Source organism: Ovis canadensis, chromosome 21 (assembly GCF_042477335.2).
Source record: "Ovis canadensis isolate MfBH-ARS-UI-01 breed Bighorn chromosome 21, ARS-UI_OviCan_v2, whole genome shotgun sequence".
In the NCBI taxonomy this organism is placed as follows: domain Eukaryota; kingdom Metazoa; phylum Chordata; class Mammalia; order Artiodactyla; family Bovidae; genus Ovis; species Ovis canadensis.
The window spans coordinates 18,325,750-18,342,897 of record NC_091265.1 but is presented as its reverse complement, the minus strand read 5'-3'; the positions used below and the strand labels follow the sequence as shown (position 1 = coordinate 18,342,897).

General features: G+C 42.0%; 1 protein-coding gene and 1 pseudogene across 1 annotated transcript in view; both read left to right on the top strand.

The window, feature by feature from the left end:
- FAT3 (FAT atypical cadherin 3) overlaps positions 1-17,148 on the top strand; it is an 813,871-nt gene that overhangs the window by 250,699 nt on the left and 546,024 nt on the right. The window lies entirely within an intron of this gene.
- LOC138426455 (septin-2 pseudogene) lies at positions 12,033-13,087 on the top strand (annotated as a pseudogene).

Below are 17,148 nucleotides of genomic sequence, written 5' to 3'. Positions count from 1 at the left end.
CCCTGAAATTTTCTGCAAAGCTGATGGCAAAGGGAATCAAGACAGGACCCCAGTCAAGCTCCTTTTCACTGTGTGCAACTGCCTGCATTTAATGTGTTTTAATATGTTTGTATCTGCCTGCTGCTCTGGTACCCAGAGAGGCCATATTTTCACGCTACTGAATCAAAAAGCTGATGTGTCCTACTTCTCTGATGAAGCTTGGCAGGTAATTGTGAATCCCAAACTACATCTGAGGACACTATATAGTGTAGTTTTTTTCCCATACTACCTATTAGCTGAGATTTGGGGCTGATGTGTATGATCTTTAGAATCCTCTGAAACAAAGGTATGCCTTCCCTTATATTTCCGAGAAATGTTATTGATCACAAATGTAACAGTGTGTGATACACGTAAGCCCTTTGAAAAGTCTACAGTGATAGGCAAACACAAATCAATGGTTGTCTCTTAATGGACTGGCCAAAAGTTGATCATTCCTGTGTCTGTCTTGATTCTATTGTAATTGTAAACATAATTACATTAAAAGTTTTGTCTAGGAATAGTTTCATGTCTTGTACACTTTTCGTGAGTTTGTATTTTCAAAGCTGGAAATATAATTCTGAAATCTAAATCAGGGAGAGAAAAATCAATTCAGCTGATCAGTCTTTTGAGAGTAGAGAGGCTCTTCCTAGTTGATTGTTTCTAAAAATAAGCTTTCCAAATTTGGCGCCGCTGTTGGGGAGCAGGGATGGGATGTCAGTAGCCGAAAGTCCCCCAAGTGCACACCACACAGTATTGTCAGATGCTACGGAGCTACTGAGAAAATTCCTAACATATGTGTTTTGTTCTAAGAACTTAACACAGCATGCTTTTTAAAAAAAAAAAAAATTGCTTTTATAGAAACGTTCAGATCCTCCTGGATTCTTTTGAATTGTTGCCAGCATGTGATTTGGACCCTTGACTTGGTTGGCCCTGAGAAGAGAAGCTGAAAACCAGAGATGAATAGCCATGCGGTCTCTTACCCTTGAGGACTGTCCAGTTAATATTTCAAGTCACCAAGGCCAGCCTCGCAGAAAGCATGTATTTTATTTTCGTTCTAAAACATTATGTTTTGAGCTCTTTCCTGAAGGGCTTGTGCAGGAAACCAGTTTGTTCTGTGTGGGAAGATGACTGTTTCTCAGTGAGCCCTCTTTCAGGTCCTTTCTCCAGACTGCCATGCTACTGGTGGTAGGCTTATAATAATATTAATCAGTAAAAGGGATAATGAGAAGGGGAATAAGAAATGAGGAAGAAGGGAAGGATGCGGAAGAAGAGGAAAAGATCATAACAGTGTCCTTCCAGTAATTTGAAAGTGTGTCAGTCGCTCAGTCATGTCCGACTGTCTGCAACCCCATGGACTGTAGCCCGCCAGGCTCCTCTGTCCATGGGATTCTCCAGGTAAGAGTACTGGAGCGGGTTGTCATGCCCTCCTCCAGGGGATCTTCCTGACCCAGGGATCAAACCCAGGTCTCCTGCATTGCTGGTGGGTTCTTTACAATCTAAGCCACCAGGGAAGCCCTCAAGGAGTTTATTCTTTTATAATTTACAAAGTGAGTTCGTGAGACAGTTGTTGTCACAAGTGAAGAAACTGACTCTTTGGTGTGACATTGTTTTCTGTGTGTTACATAGCTTAAGTAAGAGAGCTGGAGCTTGAATTTCTGATTCAAAGGCTGACGTTTTTTTCTATCCAACATTCCTAGCTCTCTAGGTACAGTGTGGTGTTTACAATGTGAGCTAATCTGTTTGTAAAAAAACTTGAACTAGGGTTCTGCACAGAGTGAGTACTATATTGAAATATTTGATAAAGAAATATAATAAAAATTGTGCCATTCAAAGAATGAATGAAACATAGTTAATTGTTAGAGTTCAGGTCAGTCAAAGCAGAAAATATCCACTAGGTTCTGAAGAAGAAAAATATTTTAATGATGTTAAAGGACTATTCTTGGGGAAAATAATGCAGAATATGATTTACATTACTTTCACAGAGGCACAGTGCTCTTTAAGAATGGATGAGTCAGTTTCACAGACATCAGACAAGAATGCTCAGGGCCCCTGATTATAGCAGGAGTCAGTGCCCACACCCTTGCCTTTCTCAAAGACGCTTTGTGGGGAGATCAGTGGTCACTGAAGAACTGAAGCGCTTCCCAGGTAGCTTCTGTCTTACAGGGAGAAGGTTCTGTCATTTTGATAACACACAATAAAATTCAAAAGTCACAAACTGTTATTAGCTGACTTGTATTTATATACTGAAGTCCTAACTTCTGGTATTTCAGAATGTGACTATATTTTGAGATTGAGTCTTTAATGGGCTAATTAAATTAAAACAAGACCATTAGGATGGGCCCAATGCAATCTGACTGGTGACTTTATAAAAAGTGAGAAATGTATACATAGACATATACTTCAGGAAGACAATGCGAAGACACATGGAGAATGTCACCTACAAGCCAAGGAGAGGGGCTTCTAAAGAAACCAACACTGCTGACACCTTAATCCTAGAATTCTTTGCCTCTGGAAATAAAATCTGTTGTGAGAAAATAAAATGTGTTGTTTAAGCCACCCAGCCTATGGTACTTTGTTATAGCAGCCCTAGTAACTAGTATACTGTTTCAAATCAGTAGCTCTCAAAACTGGCCGTGTTTAGAATCACATTAGAATTTTTTTTTTCTTAATTGATGCTCAGGGTACCATCCCAGAACAATAGAGTAAGAATTGCAGGGGGCAGGATGTGAGTGGCTGTGTTTTGCAAAGACTTCCCCAAAGATTCTGATACTGTTTAGGTTGAGAATCACCATTTACACTGTCTGTCCCCAGATTTGTCCCCAACTGATTCCTTTCAGGAGGAATAACAAACCTTACATCCAGGGTCTGGATTATGGAGCTTGTTACTCAGAGTAAAGGAAGTCATCCCACAGGACCCAGTAATGGTCCAATGTGGCTGATCCTTCCAATCATTTGAATATCTGTTTAAAAATAGAGATTCACAGAAATTTTGATTTATGAATCTAGGAGTTCTAGGAGGCGGGGCAGGAGTTTGTGTTTAAGAATGTCTGTGAGTGATTCTGATGATATTTTAGATAAGAACGGCTGAATATTTATTTCTAGGTATGTGTGTATGTATGGGCTTCCCTGGAAGCTCAGCTGGTAAAGAATCTGCCTTCAATGCAAGAGACCCAGGTTTGTTTCCTGGGTTGGGAAGATCCCCTGGAGGAGGGACTGGCAACCCACTCCAGTATTCTGGCCTGGAGAATCCCCATCGACAGAGGAACCTGGCGTGCTACAGTCCATTGGGTCACAAAGAGTTGGACACAACTGAGCGACTCAGCATAGCACAGCACGTGTCTATGTATATATGTATTACGAATGTATTGTCTTCAGCAAGGAAAAGGTACACATAATTCCACCACCAAAGGAACCTATTCAGGTTTCTGATCTGTGATTGTTTCCCCATGTCCTTTTCTATCATTAGATAGTTCAAAGATGAAAGTGTTATGGACACTGGGAGTGATGCTTCCTAAGGCCCACTTGACTTCACAATCCAGGATGTCTGGCTCTAGGTGACCAATCACACCATTGTGGATATCTGGGTCATGAAGATCTTTTTTGTATAGTTCTACTGTGTATTCTTGCCACCTCTTCTTAATATCTTCTGCTTCTGTTAGGTCCATACTATTTCTGTCCTTTATTGTGCCCATCTTTGCATGAAATGTTCCATTGGTATTTCTAATTTTCTCGAAGAGATCTCTAGTCTTTCCCATTCTATTGTTTCCCTCTATTTCTTTGCAGTGATCGTTGAGGAAGGCTTTCTTATCTCTCCTTGCTATTCTTTGGAACTCTGTATTCAAATGGGTATATCTTTCCTTTTCTCCTCTGCCTTTTACTTCTCTTCTTTTCTCAGCTATTTCTAAGGCCTCAGACAACCATTTTGCCTTTTTGCATTTCTTTTTCTAGGAGATGGTCTTGAGCACTGCCTCTTGTACAATGTCATGAACGTTCATCCATAGTTCATCAGATACTCTATCAGATCTAATCCATTGAATCTATTTGTCACTTCCACTGTATAATTGTAAGGGATTTGATTTAGGTCATACCTGAGTGGAATTTTGCAGTTTGGTGTTTTGTGGTAATGACCTGAGGTTAATCAGTATTTTCTCTTTCTCAAACCTGCTGTTAGGGCAAAAGGTCTGATGCTAACAAATTGTGTCTTTCACAACTGAAGTGTAAATTGAACTTCTAATCCATTTGTTTGCTAATCATCCCTCCTTATGAATACAGTAATCTACCTCTTTGGGAAATTTACCTGTTATGTATAGGCATATATGCATGCAACATTTCATTGACACAAAGCTATTGCTCCCCAGCCAAACAAGATCAGGTTGGAAGAAAAAAAGAAAAAGTCTATGGCAAGTGAAAGTCAGTGTCAAAATAATAACTGACATCTGTCTTGAATGATAAATGCTTATGTTTGTCATCTCAAAACAACAAGAGAGGCGTTAGCTTAATCACCCTAAGTCCTGCAGCTGGGAAGTGGCGGAGGCAATTCCGCTCCGGAGCCTATGTACACTCTTAACAGTTATACCCTCTACTGCCCCTAAGCTTACCCATCGACTCCTCCGTGAGCCCCTTTTCAGTCTCTTTTACTCTCTTTTATATTTAATTTTTAACTGATTTTGGAGTTTACGTTTCCTAACCAGTATCATATTTCAAACATGCTTCCCAATCAAAGACCAGAAATTACACAATAAATATTTTTAGAGTAAGGGGTGCCTCTACACAGTTCTCTTATTTTCACTTATGAAAAACTAATACACCATGATTTTCTTGAATATAATGTGTTTTTATAGTAATTCTTCTTATGTATTAAATTGTAAAGATATCCATATGTCCATAAGCTATATTCATAATCCCATCCTAATATGAAAACTAAGTTTGTTTTGCCTACTATCTTTTAGACTTCAACCTGCTGATGCTTTTTTAATCATTGCAAATGGAGCATATTTGTTTGTATTCAGTTTTTCACTTATCTAAAGATCCTTTGTGTGGTTTTGAATAGTTCCAGGTCGTGATCAAAGTAAGTGTCAGAAGATAGTCCTTGGAGTAACGCATCTGGATTTGCAAGCTTGTGTCTTCACATTTTCAGCACCTCCTATCTTTTAAATTAAATCACTGAGCTTGTAAACTTTTTGAGATTGCCTATCCTCTTTAAAACCCATCTCTAAATTTACACAGGTTGACATATTGCAGAAGAAATTTATAGCAAATAAATGTTTATTGCATGTAGTCTAATAATTGTTATTCACATATTCTCTAGCTAGAAATCCCATACACACACAAAATATATATTTATATGTAGAAGTGAAGTCACTCAGTCGTGTCCGACTCTTTACAACCCCATAGACTGTAGCCTACCAGGCTCCTCGATCCATGGGATTTTCCAGGCAATAATACTGGAGTGGGTTGCCATGTTCTTCTCCAGGGGATCTTTCTGACCCAGGGATCAAACCCCGAGTCTCCCGCATTGCAGACAGATGCTTTACCATCTGAGCCACCAGGGAAGCCTAATATATATATATGTGTGTGTGTGTGTGTGTGTGTGTGTGTGTATATATATATGTATATATATGTGTGTATATATATATATAATGTAATACATGTATATATTTATATTGGTAGTTTAGAGCACATATTTCGGAGTCAGGCTGACTTGGACTAACACTCTTTTTCTGTTTTTCACTCCCTGAGTCACTTTGGGGAAGACTTTGAACTCCCTCGAATTGGTTTTCTTTTCTGTAAAGTGACGACAGTATTTACTTGCAGGTGGAGACTGAATGACAAAATTAAGGTGGGGTTCTTCCAGATGTCCCAGCTTGGCCCACTAAATGCCCGGTAACAGCTAAAGAATATTATAACAAAAATTCCTTTGAGGCCAGTCTGACATAGAGTAGTTGCACAGAGCAAGGTAACACTTTTATATAGTCCTAGGAGGACAAGGCACAGAGTGAAGTTTCCCTGGTCTTATTTGGAAATAGACAACACACTTCTTTTGCTGAATCTGGGCAAGGTTTCCCTGAGTACATTGCCAGAGCAAGTGTCTTCATATAAGCGTGTCCATCCACTATGAGCCAGGACCTATAGTCAGGGATGTGGAAATATTTCTGGAAGGAGGAGTGGAAAGAAAAGAACCAGAATGGCTCCTTTCATCCAAGGCTAATCTCTTGAGCAGTGGGAGGGGAAGATAGGCCTGCCTAGAGCACTGGTACCTTTATAGAGGGTGGAGGCTGACTGTAATCTTGCAAACACACTGACAGGTAGGCAGGTTCAGAATGAGGTTCGCATCTGCTTGGAGTTTTAAAGGCTCATTCTAGAGCCAGAGGGAGGGCTTGTGGGTGGCTGAACAAACTCATTCTGGGGCCAGATGGCCTGGGTTTGGCTGCTTGTCTCAGCTGCATACTAGTTATATGACCTTGAGCAAGTCTTTTTGCTTTACTGTGGCCGATTCCCTTAATTGTGAAGTGGGGGTAAAAATAGCACCTACCTTCAAAGTTTGTTGTGAAAATTAAGGAAAGTAATTTATGAAAGTGCTTGGAAAAAGCAAGCATTCAGTAAATGTTAGCTTTTGTAATGTACCTACCTGTGGAGAGCTGAATGGTCAGTTTTGCTCTTGCCAAGTTTTCCTTCCCCTCTTTTTTCCATGATTGCACCTGGATTTATGTGCCTCTCCACTTAAGAGGTGACTCTGGAAGGTTTCTTGTTTTCTAGAGGCAGGAAAATGTATAGCATTATGAATGATAAGCCCTGAGCCTGTTCTGTTATTAAATTAAAGTCATGGAGGCAGTTACTTTTTACATTAAGAATGGTTCATCTTTCTAACTAATCATTAAGATGTAAAGTCTGCACTCCGATAGACCTGGGCAGTACAGAACATAATTGCAGGCAGAACAGGAATTACGCTTCCACACATTTCTGAGATTAGAACATGAATTCGTTTTTAGCAGATGTGTTTGCTCAGGATTCCAACTTCTCTTCTCATTCTCCATGATAGATTCCTTCAACCACAGCTGGAGTGTTTGGTGGGGCTGGACTCCCTCCGCGCCCTTACTGTCTTGTCAGTGTTGCCTGCTGAGAGGCGCTGCGGAAACAGGGCTGTGCTCTCACGCTTCCTCCTTCCCAGCTCTTTCCAGTCAGTCTCTGGGATTTGACTTGTCACTAAGCCCACTTTGTAGGCTTCCCTGGCGGCTTAGGTGGTAAAGAATCTGCCTGCAGTGTGGGAGACGTGGGTTTGATCCCTGGATCAGAAGATTCTCTGGAGGAGGGAATGGCTACCCACTCCAGTATTCTTGCCTGGAGACTTCCATGGACCTAGAGCCTGGTAGGCTACAGTCAACGGGGTCACAAAGAGTCGGACATGACTGAGTGACTAACACTTTCACTTTCAAACTCAATTTAGAGCCACTGATCTCTGAATTCTGTTGTTTTTTGTGCTCTTGCTCTAAGATATACTACAAAGATCAGATTTTGCTGCCCGGATGGTTCCCAAGGGCTGCATGTGGCTAGGCAGGTGCCAGCCTAGTGTTGAGTCTGGAGATCCTTATGGCTGGCTGGCCTGTTGGCATGGAGGTGAACAGTTCAGCAAGAGGATGAAAGATTCTGATCCAGCCAACTTGTTGTGAAATCTGACCCTGAATGGGACTTCGTGGTAGGTGGTTTCAGATGCCTCCTCATTTACTCCTCACACCAACCTGATTGTTCGCCTGCAGATTGGTGGGGATGCCCGAGAGAGACCACGAAAGAGCATTGCCCCTCTCAGCCTGAATTCTGAACAGTTTGGGAAATAAAAGAGCAAAGATGGAGGCCAGGATATCATCTTCATTGTAGAGATGCTAAGGTGGCTGATGTAGGTTACCATCAGAGCCAAACAAGCTTTCAAAGAATGAACCCCAGAATCAGGACTTGCACATGCCGGTCCCAAACACAGTGGAAGCTTTTTCACCTGGTCCCCTGACCCCAGCAGCGTCCAAGGCCTGGGAGGGGCAGCTGCACTGGCCTCTCTGTGGACCGCTCAGTTTCAGGAGGAAGGGTGTAGAGCTGAATGGAGTTTGTCCGGTTTTCTCCCCAGTGTGCTTTAACCACGCGTCACTCCAACTGGAGATGAATGGAATGAGTCAGGTGTTGGAGAGAGGCCATAGGAGCATGTTTTGGGAAAATATGTCCCCGTGAAAACAGTGTAGGGTTAAGTTCAGATGACAAAACCGAGGCACAGAGAAACTCGGTAACTTGCAAAAGGCTTCAACTGCTCCTTAGCAGTGGAGCTGAAACTTCAATACAATCCTTTCACTCTCCAACCTTAGGCTGAGCCAGAGATTTTCTCCACATGGAAAAATTGGAACCTTGACATAGGAAAGAGCTGTAAAAGGTCATTTGTCCTTTAGAATCCAAAGCATAATTTTACATGAACTGTCCAAGAAGAATAGGTCTGTCTTTTCTCCTTTAATTTTGCTACCTCTGCTTTTGTTGTTAACCCTCTGTTGAAAGTTCTAGTGGGCTTGTCGTCCATAATATGGGTCACTTTCTTCTCATGAAATTCTGGCCACTAGACTTCTTTCCCTCCAAACTGACTGATCTGGTACACCAAAGCCCACGTCTCAGAAATTTGCTTTTAGACCACAGATTATCAGCTTTCTTCCCCATGGGCTTCACTAGTGGCCAGACAGTAAAGAATCTGTCTGCAATTCAGGAGACCCAGGTTCGATCCCTGGTTTGGAAAGATGCCCTGGAGAAGAGAATGGCTACCCACTCCAGTATTCTTGCCCAGTAAATTCTGCAGACAGAGGAGCCTGGTGGGTTACAGGCTCTTGTAAGAGTCAGACACAACTGAGCAACTAACACTTCCACTTTGTTTTCCTTCCCCATGCCATCTCTTGCCCAGCAATACCATCTCCTTAGCCAGAGAGGAATGCTGCCCTAGCACCAACCATCTGTATGCCTCCTGCCTGACCTGATGTTCTCAGCTTTGACAGGCCAGCTGAGGACCCAGTAAATGTTTTGAAACGTTTTGTTATTGTTTAAAATTCCCTTCTTTCCCATGTGATTATCATGGTGCTTACTATTTACATTTTGAATTGCATTTTTAAAACTTTTGGCATTAGATAGCTGAATGGCATTTTCTTTAAGGACAGCATACACAATATCCGGCAGGGGTGAGAACTTGCTCTCAAATTGTGTTCATGTTCAGAGCTCAGCTTCCTTGGGGCTTTGTGGGGAGGGGTGGGTGATGGTGGAGGGATTTATGGGTGCATTTTCCACTAGGAGGCTTCCTGGAAGATCTTTATGAATGAGCTAGATAAAGGCCCTAGAGGAAACTTAGTATCACAGCCACTGAGTACTGAAAGGCTTTATGAACCATACAGGGCTGGAAGCAATTAGCAGCAGCAAGACTTAGAAAATGGGAGGGAAAAGGTAAATCTTATAAGCAGAGCTCGACATGGCAATTTAGCATCTACTTCCAATGAATAAGAAGTTATATTCCAGAAGTCATGAAATCCCAGAATTGTACTTACTTGCATGTGAGCTAAGTTGTTTCAGACGTGTCCAACTCTTTGCAACCCCAAGGACTGTAGCCCACCAGGCTCCACTGTCCATGGGATTCTCCAGGCAAGAACACTGGAGTGGGTGGCCATGCCCTCCTCCAGGGGATCTCCTGACCCGGAAATTGACCCCAGGTCTCTTCTGTCTCTTACATTGGCAGGCAGGTTCTTTACCACTAGTGCCTACCTCTTAGTAAAGGAGCTTAAAATATCCTTTCCTAAACTTAAAGTGTGTTCATTTTTTATGTTATGTTCCCTTGAAATGTTATTATCCAGATAGATGTGCATTGTTTAGAAACTCATCCTTTAATTACAGTATTGAAAATTTGGTAATCTTGGGCTTCCAGTTAAGGATTCCTCAAGAAATCAGGATGATTTAAAACAGTATTCTGATTCTTGCTGGTCTTCTGGAAATTTACTCTGGAGTTACTTTTTCCCAGAAACTGTAGAACAGCTTTTATTTGAAATTCTGCAGAGCATTTCCTTTCTTTCCCTCTTTCTCTCTTTTCTGTCTTCATGGCCGAAACCTCAGTGGTTAAGCAAGAAAGTTTAAGTGGTTTTGCAAAGGTAAACTCTTGCCTGTATGAAAGAAGTTGCAGCTTTGAAGGACCCTAGAAAGAAAACTGCCCTGCCCACATGTTGCAAAGAAATGTTTCCTATTTATGGTCAGGGTCATTGGCTGGTCACTCAGGGGAAGCTCCTCCTGAACAATTTAATTCAGGTTGGGAAGCTAGCAAACCTCCTGCACTGCTCTGTGGATAAGGGTGTAACCAGCCTTCCACGGCAAGTCCTGCTTCTGATTCCCTTGAGCTCAGATATTCTTTGGACTGCCAAACTGGCACCTTTGGATATTTCTATGACCTTGAAAATTAGAATAATTAAGTTTCCTCTGGCATAGCGGGAGTTGATATGCGTAATTAACAGCAGCAAGCAGTCCCTGGAGAACAAATTTATGAAAGACATTAAAGGAGGCAAGAAGCAGCTCTTTTTGAATGAGGGGAAGTGAGCATTAGTTATGTGAGCGTGGCAGTATTTGGATGTTCCTTATCACATGCATGTTGATACTTCTCTGAAATTTAATAATGCATTTTCCTTTTATTTTTCTTGGTAGCATCCATCATGTGAAATAGAGGGATGTGAATGATTGGCAACCAAATTAATGAACAGGGGTGAGAACTTAAAAAATAACTTCTTTATAGGGGAGAAAAAAATTAGTTGGAGGCTACATTAAATTTTGCAACAAAAACTTTGAGAACCCAGTAATTGTTTATGTGTATTTTCTTTTCCTAAGCTGTGAAAGTACCTAGTATGAATTGGTCACAAGTTCCTGCCTGAAAAATGGGCAAGGAATATTTTGAACATATGTCTTTTTAAACATTTCTCCGACAACTCTGACTCTTTATAGCACTATTTTCTCAGCAATTGTCTTTAAATTTATATAGATAGTTAGGCTGATGGATAGATGAGAGAAGGGGAAGGAGAACAGTCCATTAGGATGTGGTTCTATCCATTTGGGTCTTCCCTGGTGGCTCAGAGGTTAAAGCGTCTCCTTGCAATGCAGGAGACCTGGGTTCAATCCCTGGGTCAGGAAGATCCCCTGGAGAAGGAAATGGCAACCCACTCCAGTATTCTTGCCTGGAGAATCCCATGGACAGAGGAGCCTGGTGGGCTGCAATCCACGGGGTCGCAAAGAGTCGAACACGACTGAGCCACTTCACTTCACTTTCTGTCCATCTAGGCAGACTGTAGGTGTGGTCTCAGCTGATGCACATTAGGGTTCTATCTGTACATACTCTCTGTGGCTGAGCTCTTGTAAAGGGTGTGTGCTTCCTCTAGACTCATTCTGGTCTTTATTTCACAATGTTGGAAGTGACGTCAAAAAGTATGCAAGTGATAGTATCTGTCGGTAGGATATCCTTCTAGCTGTAAGAACACAGATTTTACAGTGATATACACACCTTCAAGGAAATGATCAAGGTGTCTAGTAGTCTGTGCTCCTACTGCTTAGTTACTCAGTCTGTCTGGCTCACTGCTGCCCCATGCACTGTAGCTCACCAGGTTCCTCTGTCCATGGGATTTTCTGGCAAAAACAGTGGAGTGGGTTGCCATTTCTGTCTCTGGGGGAAATTCCCAGCCCAGGGATGACCCTCGTCTCATGTGTCCTGCATTGGCAGGCGGGTTCTTTCCCACTGGCACCACCTGGGAAGCTCCCTGGGAATCTCTGCCAAGAGGCAGAGAGAGATCAATGAAAGTCCTTAGTCTTTGTGAAGAGCATCATAGACATCTTTGCCGCTGAGGACGGGTTGATCAGTAACTCAGAAGTGGTGGTTGGTAAAAGTTATAGCCAAGGGTGGGCGCTGGGTGGGTACACTGCGTGTGGTCAGTCGATCTTAGTTCTCTGGTGAGTGTAGGATTGACAAAACTTTGCTAAAGATGTCTAAGGAACAACCAACTCCGTTTATAAATCCAGAAACTCCTGGATATGTTGGATTTGCAAATCTTCCCAAATCAAGTTCATTAAAAATCAGTGAAAAAAGGTTTTGAATTCATACTAGTGGTGGTTGGCAAATTGGGTCTCGTAAAATCGATGTCATAAACCTCATCTTGCTGACTGACCTCTACCCAGAAAGAGTCTTACCTGGAGCTGCAGAGAAAATTGCAAAAACTCTTCAAATTGAGGCTCCGACTGTTGAAACTGAAGAGCGCGGGGTCAAGCTGCGTCTGACCGTGCTGGACACACCGGGCTCCGGGCACACCATCAACTGCAGGGACTGCTTTAAAACAGTCATCGATGGCAGTTTGAAAAGTGCCTGCAGGATGAGAGTGGTCTGAACAGAGGCGCATGGTCAGTAACAGGGTGCACTGCTGCTTTTACTTCATTTCCCCCTTCAGACATGGATGTCAGCAGCTGTATGTTACGTTTGTGAAGGCAAGACACAGCAAGGTGTGAGCACTGCGCCTGTTGTTGAGAAAGGCTACATGCGCACACTGAAGGAGCAGGAGCACCTGAAGAAAAGGATTCTGGATGAAATCGAGGAACGTGACATCAGAGTCTGTCGCTTACCTGATGCGGAGTCCTGTGAAGATGAAGATTTTAAAGAGCAGACTAGACTTTTCAAGACCAGCATCCCTTTCTCTGTGGTTGGATCCAATCAGCTGACTGAAGCCAAAGGCAAAAAGGTCAGAGGCCACCTCTATGCTTGGGGCATCCTGGAGGTGGAGAATGAATGAAGCTGAGGACAATGCCCATCACTCGCGTGCAGGATCTCCAAGAGGTGAGCCAGGACCTTCACTGTGAGAACTTCTGATCAGAGAGGCTCAAGAGAGGTGGCAGAAAAGTGGAAAATGAGGACATGAATAAAGACCAGCTTTTGCTGGAAAAGGAAGCGGAGTTCCACCTCATGTAAGAGATGATCACCCCGATGAAGGGGCAGCTGTAGCTGCAGGGCAGTGACAGTGATGGCAAGGTCTACGGGCACCACATGTGAGGAAACACTTCGCAAGATAAATATTCCCATGAGTAACACAGCTGCATATTTACAAGACTGTTGGAGGGGTGCCTGTCCACATTTCACAGTGCCTGTGCCTGAGAATTTATTTTTTTAACTTTTGATGTGTTATTTTGTATGAAGTGCCTTAACATTTACATTTCATTGTGATGTTATTCTTGATATTTTGTGAGGTGAACTGTCCATTTTCCTTCTTCTTCCACTTTAAGTAACCACTAATGTTAGAATCTCATGGACCAGTCAGCACGTATAGTTAGTAGGTGAATTTGGTTTGATTGGCCTAACCGACTAATCATGATTTACTTCCAGAACATTCAGATTTCCGAGAATGTTCCTGAGCAGTAGAGACATGAACACAGAAGGACGAGCTGCCTGGTACGAGGCCGTTTCTCACTAAGCCATGGCACCTGCTTCCCTGCCTTGCTTTTGTCTGAGCACAGCACCTAACACCAGTTATGCTGCTCTAACTCCATGCTGTTAATTCATCTGCACATTATCTGTTTACCAAATGAAAAGAAATCTAATTAGGTACATGTTTATACTTAAATAGCTTTTTCACAAACAGGCTGTTGGGGTGAGTTTTTTTAAAAAAGTCTTTGAATACTGAGGTCATTTTTTTAACTCCTGGTTTGGCTTCACTTGGACTGATCCCGTCCTGAATGGTTTTCAGGCAGATAGCAGTGTGTGGCCTGTCCTGTCCATTTTTAGCCGTCGTGGTTTCCTTCCTTACATGTTACACAGACTTGTCCACAGGTGGCTTGAGAGTGAAGGCTCTTTCAGACTTGCTCCATGGGCTGGCTGACGGCTGGCACCACACTGGCTGGTTTCCTTGCCCTGCAGTTGATTGGTCCCCAGAAGTGACACATGGAAGGAGACTGGAGGGGGTGGGTGCTGGCTCAGTGTTCTCATCCCACTGGAGCACGGGGTCTGATGTGGAGAAGCGCTGAACTCCAGGGCTGAGGCCGCCCAGGAAGGAAGGGAGATGGTGGCAGCTGGCCAGGCGCACTGCAGAAGGCCGTCTGGTGTTCTCCCAGCTGGCCTTGTGCTGCTGCCTGATTGTGGGCAGTCAAGAGCTATAGGTTTAGGTGCAGTGTACAGTTTTAACCAAGAAGTGTTCCATGACCTCAGGGTACCTCCATGCAGGACCAGTTATTTGGGTTATTTTGGCATTTATCAACTATGCTAGTAAAAGCTGTTGTTTAAAAAGGGGGCGGGGTGGCCCCCTTTTAAAGCAGTAGACATAGTAAGCCCAATTGAAAGTAAGCCCATAGTAAGCCCATTGAAAGCGGTAGACATAGTAAGCCCAATATAGTCTACTTAGTGCCAGCTGCCACCTAATGGATGCATGAGTGTGGGTGGACCTACACTTTCAAATCCCCTTTTGTTTTGCCTGCTCCAATCTAAATACCTTTTACTAAGAGATAAAACTACCTATAAAAATGTATTTTGAAAACTTATTTTACACAGCAATTTTATGTCCATTGAAACTAACCTTTTACCAATAAAGCACTATTGTTTAGATATTTAAAAGAAGATTACAGCAGTGAAGAGATTTTCTAAAAAGCATGTAAAGGTTGCTGTAGTACTATGATGGGAACAGGTACCCACGGGGCGGTGCTGTAATGACCTGTACACTGTGATTCAGTTAATGCTAAAGGAGACAAGCACATATTAGTTCTTTGATGGAAACAACTAACAAGAGGGTGGGTGATAACTTCCCTATAAACATCCACTGTGGTAACCCTAAATTGATGTCCTTGTTTTATTGCTGATCTCTACCAACTACCACTCACATCACTGCTCATTAGCTGTCTTCTCACCCAGAATGAATCAGCTTTGAGAAGATGTGAACGTTAAGAAATTAATCAAAAGATATCCTTAGAGCCTGGGCTCAGTGAATCAGTCAGAGTAAGACAAATTATTGCTCAAATGCTGCTTTTCATCCTGTTCATTAATAAAAACAAATGCTATAAATTAATTATTTATTATGTACCACAGTGTACTGTGTATGTTAGGCCAGGCAAAATGTCGTTTCCACTTTCTCTGGATTTTTTAATTTTGCTAATCAAATTTCAGGTTCTCTGGTTCTAAATGGAAGATTCATCGTTCTTGTATTTTTGGAGTCCAAATAAAGACTAGAATCATTTCCCAAAACATTAAAAAAAAAAAAGGTCCTTTAAGGCACTCAAAAAGGAAAAAAAGGATAAAAATGACGTGCTCAAATGAGTCTGAAAAACACTAGCCATATTTCTTTTTTGAGTATCAAATTTCATATAAAGTAGAGCAGTGGCTCAGAGAAATCTTGGACCAAAGAACTTTTTTTTATTTCAGCTTACACTTTTACTTTTCAACTTATTCAACTCAGTTTTGCTTATTCACCATAAGAATTATACATAAATAGCTAACGTCTATTGATGGGGATTCTTGTCCAAGGTATTATTTTATTGTCTATCCCAATTTTGTTTCACTGTAACACATATTAACTGTCTGATAAATGATCACCCATTTAAGGGAAACAAAATGTTGTATACCATGTATGACTTGTGAACCTCATGGTCTGAATCAGCACTACCCAATAGATAGAAAATAGATCCAACAGATAGACAACCACACTATGTGATTTTTAGTTTTCTAGTTAAATGGGAAAAGAAAAAAAAAAAAAAACCTCTGGTGAAAATAATTTTAGTAATATGACTCAGACAGCAAAGAATCTGCCTGCAACTCAGGAGACCTGGGTTTGATCCCTGGGTTGGGAAGACCTCCTAGAAAAGAAAATGGCAACCCACTCCAGCATTCTTGTCTGGAGAATTCCATGGACAGAGGAGCCTGGTGGACTACAGTCCATGGGGTCACAAAGAGTCAGAGATGACTGAATGACCAACACTTTCACTTCACTTATTAACCTACTAGGTATATTAATATTAAAAATATAAAACATATTAAAATGTCTTCTTAAAGATACTTTACGTTTTTACCATGTTTTCCTACTCAGTCTTCAACATCCAGCACATATTTTGCACTTATACATTCCGCAGTTCAGACAGCTCCATATCAACAACTCAGTAGCCGCATGTGGCCAGTGGCCACTATTCTGGATGGTGCAGGTCCTTTCCAAGACGGCCTCAGTGGGAAAGCCTTCCCTGAGCTTGTTTCCAGGAGTTCTGTGTGGCCAGTTCTCCTTGACTCCTGCCAACTCATCTGGAATGCGGATCAGTTGACAAGAGACCTGTAGGCACACATTCTCTGTTTCTTTGACTGTTTCAGCTGCATTCAGCTCCAGTGTCAAGTTTTCCCAGTGGAGAGGGAGCGTGATTGGGTAAATCTTCATGAGTTAATGAAAATCAGCAGGAAGACATCCATAAACCTCGTTTAACCTTGTCAGGATAACATTTAATTTTACTTAGGGTAGGCCCTTGAGTGTGTTGGAAGCCTGATAGACAGTTGGATGTATGATTTTAAAGAAAGGTATTTTGCTGGAACATTGTTCTGGTCTTTGTGGGCTAGAAAAATTTCAAATGCAGTATAATTTAGGCAAGTATGTGTACAGGTATTTATTAGAAAATAACTGATAATAGTCATAGACAACCTTTCTTTGCGTTTTCCATGGGCCAAGCTCTATTAATATTCATTATCTCTTTTAATTGTTATAATTCTATTAATTGCCTCATTGTATAGATAAGAAAGCTAAGGCTTAGTCAGGTTAGGAAATTTTGATTGATCTTCCACCATTGTGAGTTTTGTTCAGTGCTGGAACCCACGCTGTTACAGAACATGGGATCCCTGTGTGCTCTTCATTGAAGAATTCACAACCTTCCAGGATCTGAATGGAAGCTGAGTTTGGGTAGTCACGGTAGGATGGCAACTACGGCATGAGACTGTGCTTCAGGGAACATCTCTGAATATCTTTTTCACTGGGGTGTTAAAATACTTTCTTCCTTTCTGTAAATGTGATGGTTATAACATTTCTTTTCTAAAAATCAGGGAGTAGTGTGAACTTAGGCTGGGAGAGTCAAGATAATTCTCTGAGTCTACTTTCAGTT